This window comes from Littorina saxatilis, linkage group LG4 (assembly GCF_037325665.1).
Source record: "Littorina saxatilis isolate snail1 linkage group LG4, US_GU_Lsax_2.0, whole genome shotgun sequence".
Taxonomy (NCBI): domain Eukaryota; kingdom Metazoa; phylum Mollusca; class Gastropoda; order Littorinimorpha; family Littorinidae; genus Littorina; species Littorina saxatilis.
The window spans coordinates 39,852,185-39,865,851 of record NC_090248.1 but is presented as its reverse complement, the minus strand read 5'-3'; the positions used below and the strand labels follow the sequence as shown (position 1 = coordinate 39,865,851).

The 13,667-nt window shown below is 38.2% G+C and overlaps 1 protein-coding gene across 1 annotated transcript in view; it reads left to right on the top strand.

Annotated features, from left to right (window-relative positions):
• LOC138964735 (fibulin-1-like) overlaps positions 1–13,667 on the top strand; it is a 285,783-nt gene that overhangs the window by 165,020 nt on the left and 107,096 nt on the right. The window lies entirely within an intron of this gene.

Genomic DNA, 13,667 nt, shown 5'->3' with positions numbered 1-13,667 from the left:
AATTATTTTTTTATAAAACGATCCAAATTTACGTTTGTCTTATTTTTCATCATTTTCTGATTCAAAAAACATGAATATGTTATATTTGGATTCTTCTTCTTCTTCTTCTTCTGCGTTCGTATATTTGGATTAAAAACAAGCTCTGAAAATTAAGAATATGAAAATTATGATTAAAATTAAATTTCCGAAATCGATTTAAAAACAATTTCATCTTATTCCTGATTCCAAAAACATATAGATATGATATGTTTGGATTAAAAGCACGTTCAGAAAGTTAAAAAGAATAGAGATATAGAAAAGCGTGCTATCCTCATCAGCGCTACCGCGCTTTTCTGGATTGTTAATTTCACTGCCTTTGCCACGAGCGGTGGACAGAAGATGGATGCTACGAGTGTACGGTCTTGCGGAAAAAATGCAATGCGTTCAGTTTCATTCTGTGAGTTCGACTGAGCTTGACTAAATGTTGTATTTTCGCCTTACGCGACTTGTTGTTTTTGCTTTGGTTTTTGTTTTCTTGTGTATTCGTTGTCTCGAAGAAGTCTCGATCCATATAGACGATCACTCGACTTTGTCTTTGTCTGTGATGTCTCTGTGTAGTTGGTGAGTACTGATTTCTTTTGTTGTTCAACTTTGTTTTCACCCACAGTCACCTTGTAGTTTAGATTTTGACCTTTATTTGTTCACAGCTTGTACAGACTTGCAGATAGACAGCTACCCCACGTACCCTGGAGGCGGCATCGCTGGACACAACGCGTATTCCAAGATCGGTAATGACGATGAATGCAAACAAATCTGCTCCCATAAAACTTACCACTTTCACAACGTGGCGCCCAGCATCTCCAACTGGGAAGACGGAGCCGGGTGGAACTTCTATCAGAAGAAATGTGCCTGAGCCAAGTTCAACTTTGTTACAGGACATGGTTTAGTTTTAGGTTGAAATACAGAAAAGTCTCCTGCCCGCTTTACAGACACTGAAGTTGGTGGTAAAGTCGGTTGCGTTTGGTGCAGTCTGTCTGAGGTTCGACTTCAGGAGAAAAAAGTAAAGCGGGTGATAACTGCATACTTTGACTCAGGTTTTGTTCATACGTTCGTGTGTGTGTGTGTGTGTGTGTGTGTGTGTGTGTGTGTGTGTATATGTGTGTGTATGTGTGTGTATATGTGTATGTGTGTGTATGTATGTGTGTGTGTGTGTGTGTGTGTGTGTGTGATATTGTGATTGTTTGGTGGCGGGAAGGGGGGTGCATTCGCACTTTGCGTTCATACTGTTGACATCTAACTCCTTTAACATTCTGACTGATTGGCTGGAACATCGATGCATTGACCGTCACCTCTATCGTGAACATGGTAACACACACACACAAACACACACACACACACACACACACACACACACACACACACACACGCACACACGCACATACACAGACACAGACACACGCACACACACAGACACACACAGACACACACAGACACACACACACACACACACACACACACACACACACACACACACACACACACACACACACACACACACACACACACACATACACACACACACACACAGAGGATTCCAGATAAAGAAAGACGAAATGAACGCAAAACGAAAACTTTGGTTTCCAGTGTTTGTTTATCAAACATTTTTCAAAGGTTTTCTACCCAGATCATCTCTCACAATGCGTGCAACCATTGTAAAACTCGTGTGAACAAATCATCACAATGACGTCATAACATCTACGTCATGCACATGATGACATACGAACAGAACATTACTAAACACAACAGCACTGTCAACAACCCATAAACAAATCTAAGAAAATGGAAATGAACAGAAAACATTTTAGAGTGGGGGATTGTTAGTGAGACACGTTTAATGCCGTCTTGTGTGTCTTTAATTAATTATATATCATATTATGTTTTAACAAACAAAACAAACGAGACTGACCTTTGAAACAGAAGAAATTTAGTTAACCGTTGATATTCATTGTCACTTTACAGATGCATGGCCGACACATTTGGCAGTGAAATTGGCCTCCAACTTGATAAGTAATTCTTTATAAGCATACGTAAACCTTTTTCTTCTTTCTCTTCAAACGAACAAGATAACAATTAAAAACGTACGCATCAGACAACAGTAAAAGAACAAATGAACATGAACTAGTTTCGACACAAGGTCTTCGTCAGAAAATAAAAGAAGAAACGACAGAATGAGAAAGAAAAAAATCAGCCAAGAAGAGGACAGAAAAAAAAGACAGACAGAACCTTCTTGACTGATTTTCTTCTCTCTCTTTCTGTCCGTTCTCCTTTTAAACTTGGCCAAAAAATTAGGGCAACAATTTTCGCACGCTAAGAAAAGCATTAAAACGCAATTCATTTTAGTTAAACTTTATATGCTCGAAAAGGTAATTATGTCAGCTGTACATATCATATGTCCGATTGATGATACTTTGTATAGGCATCCCGTGACAGCCTGTCAAACAAGGTCACCCCTAAAATCGACCTGACAAAAACCATAGCCCCGTATTTTAAAATCTGCAAAAAATCAGAATATGCACAAACCAAACACTTGTGACAACCATTGGAAAGGCCATTCAATTTCCTGTTCAGAACAATTTGTTTTATGCACCTGACTTGTCTAGTCGTTATGTAGCCTTTTGTCAAAGGCGGTAGGTGTCAACCGTTTCAGAGGCCCAAAAAGGCACGTTTTGCGGCCATTTTTGAGGGGGTCCTCCACCCAAAGAGCCATCTGCTCAAGTTCTCAATGATTTGCTTTGGAAATTTCAGAAGTTATGACCAATATACTGCCCTAAATCGGTGTTTACTTTTGCGAATGTGTATAATAAGCGTGTTGTATTACGTACATTTTCCGAAAGAACTAAACAAATATTCATATTAATTCAGGGTTTTAGGTTAAAAAATCGTGACTTTGCATGCTAAGCAAAAAATGGATGAGGCAATAGGTGCCAAAGTTTGAGGCAGGTCCGAGTGCTGGTTTACATTTGCTGGAGATGGGAACGCGCAAGAAAATTTATCGATCACCGTCCTTGGTAATGCGAACAGTAGCTGTGGAGATAAACTGACCTTGGTCTGTGCTTCCTTCGCTGCGGGTCACAAAAGCGCAACTCACCGAGCACAGCGCGCCGGAACAGGATAGTAAGCACAGGCCCAGGACTGTTAGTCTCCAACAAAATGTTCTGAACAGGAAATTGAATGGCCTTTCCAATGGTTGTCAGAAATGTTTGGTTTGTGCATATTCTGATTTTTTGCAGATTTTAAAATACGGGGCTATGGTTTTTGTCAGGTCGATTTTAGGGGTGACCTTGTTTGACAGGCTGTCACGGGATGCCTATACAAAGTACCATCAATCGGACAAATGATATGTACAGCTGACATAATTACCTTTTGGGGCATATAACGTTCAACTAAAATAAATTGCGTTTTAATGCTTTTCTTAGCGTGCGAAAATTGTTGCAATAATTTTTTGGCCAAGTTTATTTGCTGACTAAGATCTTGTGTCAAAAGTAGTTCATGTGTTAATTTGTTCTTGTTGCTGTTTTCTGGTGAGTACGTTTTTATTGGTAACTTGTTCTGGTACCTCTCACCTGCAGTCTCTTGTTCTATTTCTCTTTAACCTTCGCCGGTGGTCGTGGGTCCGTGTAGACCCAGACGGGTGTTTAATTGCAAATATCTCTTAAACTAGTTGGACTTTTTTAATGAGCTTTTAAGAATGCTTCAGGCACCTAAAAGCTCTTATGTCCTAAAATTGCAGCGAGAAGTAATTAAAACAAAAAAGGTCATATTTAGACTACAAACATCGTGGGGCCGTGCGGACCCATGTTTCTCAAAGAAGGAATTGAGAAGCATGGGTCCGCACGGCCCCACGATGACTTCCGTGTGTAGTCGATAACCGGACGGGCGAAGGTTAAACGGTTTGGGCGCTCTTACCCACATAGTTTTATATACTTATAATGATTTGTTTATTCATCTTTTTGTTAATTTATTTGTCTATGTAGCTGACGCAGGATATTAACCACTGAAAATATATTTCCCTGTAGCTGAAGTGCATGTATAATAAAAGTTGCGTCTGCAGAACGACAAGCAAATTAATCAATTAACAATTAAACAAGTACATTTATCAACAACAGATAATGACTGAATACAAAAAGTAAACAAAAAGGTTAGTTAATAAATAAATAAATAAATAAATACATGAATAGTTAAATCAATCAATAAATAAATGAACAAACAAATCTGAAAAATAGAAAATACAAATAAAAAGAGGAGAGAAAAAAACAAGTCGCGTAAGGCGAATTACAACATTTAGTCAAGCTGTCGAACTAACAGAATGAAACTGAACTCACTGCATTTCTACAGCAAGAGCGTATACTCGTAGCATCGTCAGTCCAGCGCTCGATGCACAGAAGAGCGGGGTAGTAGTTGCGCTGAGAATGAGAGCACGCTTTTCTTTATCTCTATTCTTTTTAACTTTCTGAGCGTGTTTTTAATCCAAACATATCACATCTATATGTTTTTGGAATCAGGAACCCACAAGGAATAAGATGAAATTGTTTTTAAATCGATTTCGGAAATTTTATTTTAATAATAATTTTTATATTTTTAATTTTCAGAGCTTGTTTTTAGTCCGAATATAACATATTTATATGTTTTTGGAATCAGAAAATGATGAAGAATAAGATAAACGTAAATTTGGATCGTTTTAAAATTTTTTTTTTTTTTACAATTTTCAGATTTTTAATGACCAAAGTCATTAATTAATTTTTAAGCCACCAAGCTGAAATGCAATACCGAAGTCCGGCCTTCGTCGAAGATTGCTGGGCCAAAATTTCAATCAATTTGATTGAAAAGTGAGGGTGTGACAGTGCCGCCTCAACTTTTACAAAAAGCCGGATATGACGTCATCAAAGGTATTTATTGAAAAAAAGAAAAAAACGTCCGGGGATATCATACCCAGGAACTCTCATGTAAAATTTCATAAAGATCGGTCCAGTAGTTTGGTCTGAATCGCTCTACACACACACACAGACAGACACACACACACACACACACACACACACACACACACACACACACACACACACACACACACACACACACACACACACACACACATACACCACAACCCTCGTCTCGATTCCCCCCTCTACGTTAAAACATTTAGTCAAAACTTGACTAAATGTAAAAAGAAAGAAAGAAAGAAAGAAGGAAGTGAAAAAAATAAATACACACTTAAATAAGAAGAGAACAACTGAGTTCATCTTAGCATCTAGGGCTCTGAATTATCTTTTCTTTCTTTTCTTTCTTTATTTGGTGTTTAACGTCGTTTTCAACCACGAAGGTTATATCGCGACGGGGAAAGGGGGAAGATGGGATAGAGCCACTTGTCAATTGTTTCTTGTTCACAAAAGCACTAAGCAAAAATTTGCTCCAGGCGCTTGCAACGTAGTACAATATCTTACTGGGAGAATGCAAGTTTCGAGTACAAATGACTTAACATTTCTTACATACTGCTTGACTAAAATCTTTACAAAAATTGACTATATTCTATACAAGAAACACTTAACAAGGGTAAAAATAGAAACAGAATCCGTTAGTCGCCTCTTACGACATGCTGTGGAGCATCGGGTAAATTCTTCCCCCTAACCCGCGGGGGGTTCTGAATTATCCGTAGTGTTACATGGTTTAAAGTCTCTGAATGAGTGTAAAACTAAATATATACTCTTTGCAACTGAAAACATAACATTTTCCATGAAAACAACTGCAAAAACTGATTTTGCAGTTTCACGCCGAAAACCCCGAGATTCCAGTTGATTTTTGTTGCCGTCAGATGATTAAAGAATACATTACTCTTTAATGTTGGTAAACAATGTTGACCGTTACTGCAAGAAAATTACTTTAAAAGCGGGCAAGCTTTATCTAATATAGATATATTAGATTATATTTTTTTCTTCCGGTTTTTAATGAGAACGATATTGGGTTTCAAAATGTGATTAATTGTCTACAAGGACAAGGGGAAAAGTAATGTTGTATCGACAGCTCTGTTTAAAAAAAGAGAGTAAAAATCTCCTGATGTTGTCAAGTAGCAACGGGAAATGTCTACTATCTACGGTAAAGTAAGAACAAAAATAAAAATAAACATAAACGTAGTTATTTACAAACAAACCAATACGTTAATAAACTAACAACTGTACAAATATCAATAAGTTATCACGTTGAACTATGTTATCGACTAACAAGACCTTTCTACAACACAGACGGAAATAAAACGAAGCCACGTTTGACAACATTAATTTTATCAAATATTTACATCGATAAATAAATGTAACATATCATGACGATCACATTATTTACACAAAGTCTATAAGTTGAAAACAAAAACACATTCATATTAAAAAAACAGCCAAAGCGAGAAATACGAGAATAAACTGGAAGTTTGCCTAATTTTGATTTAAATTTCGCTTGTTTATCTGCTACATTAAAAATAAGTAAACTACAACACACAAACAAACAAACAAACAAACAAACAATGTTTGATCATTACAAAACAACTAATTCCTAAGAATTGAAACGTAATATTGTTGGTGTAAAAGTGTCATGAATAACAACAAGTCGCGTAAGGCGAAAATACAATATTTAGTCAAGTAGCTGTCGAACTCACAGAATGAAACTGAACGCAATGCAACGCAGCAAGACCGTATACTCGTGGTCCACCGCTCACGGCATAGGCAGTGAAATTGACAAGAAGAGCGGGGTAGTGGTTACGCTATGCTGCATAGCACGCTTTTCTGTACCTCTCTTCGTTTTAACTTTCTGAGCGTGTTTTTAATCCAAACATATCATATCTATATATTTTTGGAATCAGGAACCGACAAGGAATAAGATGAAAGTGTTTTTAAATTGATTTCGAAAAAAAAAATTGATAATAATTTTTATATATTTAATTTTCAGAGCTTGTTTTTAATCCGAATATAACATATTTATATGTTTTTGGAATCAGCAAATGATGGAGAATAAGATAAACGTAAATTTGGATCGTTTTACAATTTTTTTTATTTTTTTTTACAATTTTCAGATTTTTAATGACCAAAGTCATTAATTAATTTTTAAGCCACCAAGCTGAAATGCAATACCGAACCCCGGGCTTCGTCGAAGAGTACTTGACCAAAATTTCAACCAATTTGGTTGAAAAATGAGGGCGTGACAGTGCCGCCTCAACTTTCACGAAAAGCCGGATATGACGTCATCAAAGACATTTATCAAAAAAATGAAAAAAACGTTCCGGGATTTCATACCCAGGAACTCTCATGTCAAATTTCATAAAGATCGGTCCAGTAGTTTAGTCTGAATCGCTCTACACACACACACACACACACGCACGCACGCACGCACGCACACACATACGCACATACACCACGACCCTCGTTTCGATTCCCCCTCGATGTTAAAATATTTAGTCAAAACTTGACTAAATATAAAAACCGGCACGGTTGGTCTAATGGTAAGGCGTCCGCCCCGTGATCGGGAGGTCGTGGGTTCGAACCCCGGCCGGGTCATACCTAAGACTTTAAAATTGGCAATCTAGTGGCTGCTCCGCCTGGCGTCTGGCATTATGGGGTTAGTGCTAGGACTGGTTGGTCCGGTGTCAGAATAATGTGACTGGGTGAGACATGAAGCCTGTGCTGCGACTTCTGTCTTGTGTGTGGCGCACGTTATATGTCAAAGCAGCACCGCCCTGATATGGCCCTTCGTGGTCGGCTGGGCGTTAAGCAAACAAACAAACAAACAAACAAACAAAAATGAATAACAAAAATCTTGATCAAAAGTTCATCAAACCAAAATACAAGATGTACCTGGATACCACGCTCTTAAAAACGTTACAAGTCAGGAAAAAACAAACCTTGGAGACACAGTACTTCCAAGTGATGGCGTTAATATTTTTTCAAACTGGTACACACACTTTTATGATGAAAAAATATCCAGAATAAAAAGGTAGGCTGGACATTGGAACCAGTAAGAGTCCAACTGAGAGTACTGGTTTTGTTGTTTTACCAGCGAAAAAAACGGTAGTTCTAAAAATCAATCGGTAAGTTATACCGGCAGCCAATTATTTTCCGGTATTTTTTTAATTTCAACCGGTAAAATACCGGTAATTACCGGTTAACGCCAATACTGCAGTTCCCTCGAGAACAATTCTGTTCAGTATCTCAGATCGGTCAAGGCTTTTGCATAGGATAAAACCAACCCTCAGTTTTCACACACACATCAACATCATGTGTGTTTTTTGTGCAGAGTGTGTTTTAATGAAATAATTTCACAAAAAGACAATATTGTCCCTCAAGGCCAAACAAAAATATATGTTGGTTTAGGGTAACGTAACCCCAAACAATAGGGTCGGTAGGTCGGCTTTTTTTTTTAATTTTAAATTAATTTTTTTTTTTTTAGTCTCGGTTTGTTTCGCAAAATGTGACAAAGGTTGTTTTTTGGGGAATTTTTTTTTAAAGAAATGAACAAAAAGTTTTAGGGTCGGCGGGAAAAAATAGGGTCGGTCGGATTACCCTAAACCAACATATTATATTTTGTTGGCCTAAATCATCGAACAAATTTCACTCTGCACAGAGAGAATCTAGGCTGTTCATTTTTGGTATGTGACCAAGTGGAGGGATGGTCTTATCACACATACAAGCCGGGACAGAACTGAAATGGCGAGTCGGGTTGTTTACAAGGGAAGGACTGTGCCTTTAGATGCGATTCAGACTTCAACTATTTCAACCACAAGATCAAAATCACGACAAAATGGATACCTTCTTAAAGATGCCATACCTCTCGTGTAAATTTGCTTGTAAAACACCACTGACCCGCAATTTTGTTAACATTTGTTTTCAAAAATCTCATTTCATTTTTATTTTTGGGGGCCCGGTAGCACAGTTGGTATAGGACTGGACTTGCCATCCGCGGGTAACGGGTTCGAATCCGGGCTGGGACGGACATGGTCAGAGATGGTATCTATGTCCCGACCCCGTGTCACCACTGGGTACGTAAAGAAGTGAAAATGGCTGATTACACCAAAACACGCACACACCTGGGTAGCGCGACCCTGTTGCTGCTAGCTTTCCACTGAATTTCCAGTGAGGGGACAATAAAGTAAAGAAAATGTAAAAAAAAATAAATAAAAAAAAATTATCGTTTGGGCGAGAAGAAAGGCATCCTTAAACATTTAACATCAGATACGATCTGAGTGTTGTTCCAGGGATAATTTTAAACAATTCTGCACAATTACTCCGTATTTGATCCCAGAACACGAAAAAATAGATACCATAATTATTCTTGTTCAACATGCACACATTTAAAATAATTCGAAATGTATAAAAATACCAATTGCATCTGCAGAATACGCTCACATCCACAGGTTCATGCACTTCGAAAACAACGCGATTGCAATACAACATTCTAAGTCGTTACTTCAGGCCAAACAAAAATATATGTTGGTTTAGGGTAACGTGACCGAAAAAAGATAGGGTCGGCAGGTCGGCTTTTTTAAAATTTATTTTTATTTTTTTAAAATTATTTTATAAATTTAGTCGATTTTAAAGGAGGTTACTTCCCTTAGTCTCGGTATGGTTCGCAAAATGTACCAAAAGTGTTTTTTTAGAAATGAAAAAAAAGTTTTAGGGTCGGCGGGAAAAAATAGGGTCGGTCGGGTTACCCTTAACCAACATATATTTTTATTTGGTCTTCATCAGTGACGCCTAAAAGAAAACGTACTGCTAATAGTAAAGACAATGACAACCCTCCTCCGCAAAAAAAGTTTAAATTGATAAATTTGTAAAAACATGGGCTTTAGTGAATTCTGCATCGCCACAGAAAACGATGACTTACAAACTAAGGACGTCGAGAATGTAAAGTTGTTTTGTGACCATTTAAACCAAATACACGCTGTGCTAACATTTTCATGAATATTCAGAGGATCACAATAAAACACAGCGTCAAACTGAACGAGCTGGTAAAGTACATATATAGCAAGTCACGGTGCACACGAATACGTTGCGTCATCAACAGTTACTTTAGCTCAACTGTTCGTAGTTAGGCCAAATAAAAATATATGTTGGTTTAGGGTAACGTGACCCAAAAAGATAGGGTCGGTAGATTGGCTTTTTAATTTTTAATTTGTTTTTTTTAAAGATTTAGTCAAGTTTAAAGGAAGCTACTTCCCTTAGTCTCGGTATGGTTCGCAAAATGTGCCAACATTTTGTTTTTTGAGAAATGAAAAAAAACTGTTGAGGGTCGGCGGGAAAAAATAGGGTCGGTCAGGTTACCCTAAACCAACATACATTTTTATTTGGCCAAAACTACATATATCGCAAGTCACGGTGCACACGAATACGCTGCATCATCAACAGTTACTTCAGCTCAACTGTTCTTAGTAAAAGAAAGCAGAAGAACTACAGTGACTGCGCGTGAGAGCGATAAATAATAAAAAAAATAAAATAAAAAAAATTCTCCTCTATCCGTTTGTTTAGGGTTGTGAAACGTTACATCTGTAGTTCAGTTCGTCTTTCTTATCTATCGTCTGACTGCTTCTTTTCTCTACTTTGTGTATGTGCCTGAAGAAGACCCTGGGGTAGAAACGTCGCTGGTATATTTGTTTCGTCTTCTTCGTTCACACGCGAGTACAATATTTTTTGGTCTTTTAATTTAATTTTTTTTTTAAATTTGTTCTTAGTAAGTTTTCATTTACATAATTGCCCACTTACATGCACAGATGTTCGCATGGAAAAAGACCATCCCCTCACTTGGACACATACAAAAAACCAAAATCCTGGATGCTTTCTGGACAGAGTTTGATTTAAAAAAAAATCATTTCGCAAAAGCCACTTGTTTCAATCCGAGAAATGAATTCATCAAAAACAAATCCCACTATGCACAGACATCCAGGGTGTTGCTTGTGGGTATGTGTCCATGTGGAGGGTTCGCCTGATGTAGCAGCCTGGCCAATTCTGAGATGGTGAGCCGAATCGTTTGTAGGGATCCAGACGGGCGCAGTGGGGAGGTCGTGAGTTCGAATCCCGGTCGCTGCCGCCTGGTGGGTTAAGAGTGGAGATTTTTCCGATCTCCCAGGTCAACTTATGTGCAGATCTGTTTAGTGACTTATCCCCCTTCGTGTGTACACTCAAGCACAAGACCAAGTGCGCACGGAAAAGATCCTGTAATCCATGTCAGAGTTGGGTGGGTTTCTTTCTTTCTTTATTTGGTGTTTAACGTCGTTTTCAACCACGAAGGTTATATCGCGACGGGGAAAGGGGGGATATGGGATAGAGCCACTTGTCAATTGCTTCTTGTTCACAAAAGCACTAATCAAAAATTTGGTCCAGGGGCTTGCAACGTAGTACAATGTATTACCTTACTGGGAGAATGCAAGTTTCGAGTACAAATGACTTAACATTTCTTACATACTGCTTGACTAAAATCTTTACAAAAATTGACTATATTCTATACAAGAAACACTTAACAAGTGTAAAGAGAGAAACAGAATCCGTTAGTCGCCTCTTACGACATGCTGGGGAGAATCGGGTAAATTCTTCACCCTAACCCGCGGGGAGTGTTCTGTGGGTTATAGAAACACGAAAATACCCAGCATGCCTCCCCCGAAATCGGCGTATGCTGCCTGAATGACGGGGTAAAAACGGTCCTACACGTAAAAATCCACTCGTGCTAAAAACATGAACAAAGAAGAAGAAGTTTGAAGGGAAACGACTGTGGCTTTAAAAGTAGGCTCATTGATTTGCTTCGAGCAATGTTTGAGAATAACGCCTCATAAATTACCAACGTTTATTGATTACAACATTCCATAAAAGAGCTATTACACTTTTCTCTCCGTGTTGTTCCAGATTTGTTTCTCTGTCTCGTGTTTTGTGTTCGAAAAATGGACACTATTTTGCACTGTAAAAATAAATCCACCTAATTAGTTTTGTTTCCCCGTCAGTTTTAATCGAATTTAGGCCTACTTCATTACAAGTTTTATTGTTGACTTGCCTTCTTCGTCACCCATTCATTTAATCAGAAACGTCATTGTTCGAGATGCTTTGCATTGTACTCATTTTTTCTACTGCTATTTTCATTTGATTACGACGATGATGTCGGCGACGATGATGACGACAATGATGATGATGATGATGACGATGATGGTAACGACGATAGTGAAATTAAACAAGAAGAACACCATTCTCAATGGCAGTAATAACCAAAGACACTGAGATTATTACAATAAAGTCTTCGCCCACGCTGAATTACATTTTAGAGATGCTTTGCATCTGTCTAATTAACCCACGCGAAGTTTGTTTCAAACTCAAAACGGGATGATTATTTCCAAAAACATGTATTGGTTTGTAAAAAGTGTGTAAGCGACAAACGTGATTTGAAACACAAACTCGATTGCACGACAGCCATACCTAAAGACGTACACATACTTTTACTCAAAACCCAAACTCAGTGACGTCACTTACCAGCTCAGTGACGTCACTTACAACAGTTACAACACGTACCTAAAACCAAAACGTCACACATTATATATATGTCAACCAATACAATATATGTATCATGACGTTTCTCTCTGTTCGTTTTGATTTAATTATACGTCATTTTGTTGTCTTCACAACCTTATTGAAGCACAGGAAGTCCGGACTGTACACGAAGAAATGCAAGTCGTATCACTGACGTCATTTATCACTGACATCATCACCACGTTGACTGTTCTCAGAGAACGGACGACACACATTCGCGTAAAGTGTCAGATACAGGATGTGCAACTGACGTTCATTTAACATGTACGTCACTGTTTTTGAAGCTCGTGTTCGATAATATCGCAAAAATCCACTGTGTCTTTGGAACACGACTTGATTCGCCAGGCTTATACCATAATGACGACATCCATGTGTGACGTCATTAAATCCATGTGTGACATCATTAACATACTGGCGTCCAAAGCGGCGATCCAGCAGGGTAACTGACTTGTTGACGTCATTTAAGTAAAAATAGTATGGACAACCACTTCGTTACAAAATTACCATGTTATGTTTCAAAAATATGATCACGACTTCAGTTTTCATAAGTATCTTTGCTTTCATCTCTCGGTTGTGTTGTTACTTCCTCCTTTGAACACGAGGATAGTACAGTGAATGTGTGTATGAATGACGTCATTCATTTATGACGTCATCATGCACGAATTCCACTGATATCCGCGTAGAGTGAAGTGTACAGCAAACGCACATGTTGTGCTCGCCACTGAATATTGTTTGAAAAACCATGACATGACAGTGCTACGACCAGGTCACAAAGTACGTGTGGGCATATGCTGGTCGATGCATACAGCATTCATCTGAATCCAGCAAAAGGAATCACCTTCAACTGCATTCCCTGCTTGATAACATTGTCATTCCTTTAAAAACGTCCACAACCTCTGACATTATTTTGCAAACAAAAAAAAGTCTATTCTTCCATTTTCACGTCAGCTGGCTGCGTTCGACCGCAGCACCCAAAAGGATGCATGACGTCGCTTTTCACATACGTCATTCTTTACTGCTGGAAGCGTTATTTGGAAGCATCAGAATGTTATGTCAGTGGTAAGTCTGGTCTTTTTGTGTGTGTCTTCCTTC